Below are 1,673 nucleotides of genomic sequence, written 5' to 3' on the forward strand. Positions count from 1 at the left end.
AGTAACGAGAAGAAGGTAGAGATATTTAATGGACCTCAAATAAGAACACTCCTCAGGAATCCGCATTTTGTTACAACAATGAGTGCCGCGGAGGCTAGAGCTTGGAATGCCTTCTCTGATGTGGTGTGGAATTTCTTTGAGAACAGGAAAGCTGACAACTATCAAGAGATTGTGGAGGAACTGCTTTTGAGTTTGCAAGCACTTGGATGTAGAATGAGCATTAAATTTCACTACTTAGCCATTTGATTCAATTTCCAGAGAACCCGGGTGATGTTAGCGAAGAACAAGGCGAACGGTTTCATCAAGATGTAAAAGTAATGGAAGAACGCTACCAAAGCCGATGGGACTTAAACACGATGGCAGGTTACTGCTGGAGCTTGATAAGAGATATTCCTGGTGTGCGCAAGAAATCGTCAAAAAAGTGGACGTTCTTGCAGTAATAAGATGATCAGAATGGATGACCATAATGAATAGAGATTTTATATTCATATTTTATCCCCAAACTTAATTTTTACACGCTAATGTGCATTTACTCCCACAACTTTGTGTTTTGATTTATTAGATTTAAAAAAAAAGACATTGTCTATTAAAAATTGCATCTACGTATGTTTCATTCTTCTTTTATGAGTATCAAATAGATGTTTTAGTAAAACTAAAAGATTTTATATCTCAAAAATCTAATGTAATAGCCAAAATTTGTTGACAGATTTGGATTTAGCATCCCAAAATAAGCTAAACGCATTGGCAAACCTTTTGTCAAAAAGCATGTGTTGACCGATGTAATTGCTTTTCCTATAATCATAACTATAAGCATAATTTTTCCAAAAACATTTTTGTACCATATTTAAGAGCTAGATAACTAAACGTCGTGACGTAGAATTTCTGTTTATTTTTTGTTCTTTCTTTATCTACTGACATCATCATAAGATTAAATATTAAAACGGCTTTTCTTAAACTACCTTATTTCTTCTTATTGTATGCTCTTTTTGTATGCGTTCATTAAAAGGTTGCGAGCTGGCTGAATCGTTAGCACGCCGGGTGCTACGTTCTGAGTTCAAATTCCGCCGAGGTCGACATTGCCTTTCATCCTTTCGGGGTCGATTAAATAAGTACCAGTTACGCACTGGGGTCGATGTAATCGACTTAATCCGTTTGTCAGTCCTTGTTTGTCCCCTTTGTGTTTAGCCCCTTGTGGACAGTAAAAAAATAAGAAACGTAAGCACGCCGGGCGAAATGCTTAGCGGTATTTCGTCTGTCTTTACGTTTTGAGTTCAAATTCCGCCGAGGTCGGCTTTGCCTTTCATCCTTTCGATAAATTAAGTACCAGTTGCCTACTGGAGTCGATCTGATCGACTGGACCCTCTTTCCAAAAATTTCAGACCTTTTGCCTAGAGTAGAAAAGTGTATACGTTCATTTATTAGCGATATCTTCTAAGTTCACTTTGAATTTCGCCATTTTGGATTACATTTGTAATGCTGTGTTAGCATGTATTGCTGGATATATTAATCTGACTAATATTTTGTACCTTTTCCTATACCTAAATATACTGACACGATGGAAACGACTGTCGGTTATATATGCTGTAATCATCAATTATAGGTGTAATTTTTTCCATTCTTTAAGGTGCTGCTCCAGCATGGCCGCAGTCTAATGACTGAAACAATTATATATA

The sequence above is a fragment of the Octopus bimaculoides genome, chromosome 23 (genome assembly GCF_001194135.2).
Source record: "Octopus bimaculoides isolate UCB-OBI-ISO-001 chromosome 23, ASM119413v2, whole genome shotgun sequence".
In the NCBI taxonomy this organism is placed as follows: domain Eukaryota; kingdom Metazoa; phylum Mollusca; class Cephalopoda; order Octopoda; family Octopodidae; genus Octopus; species Octopus bimaculoides.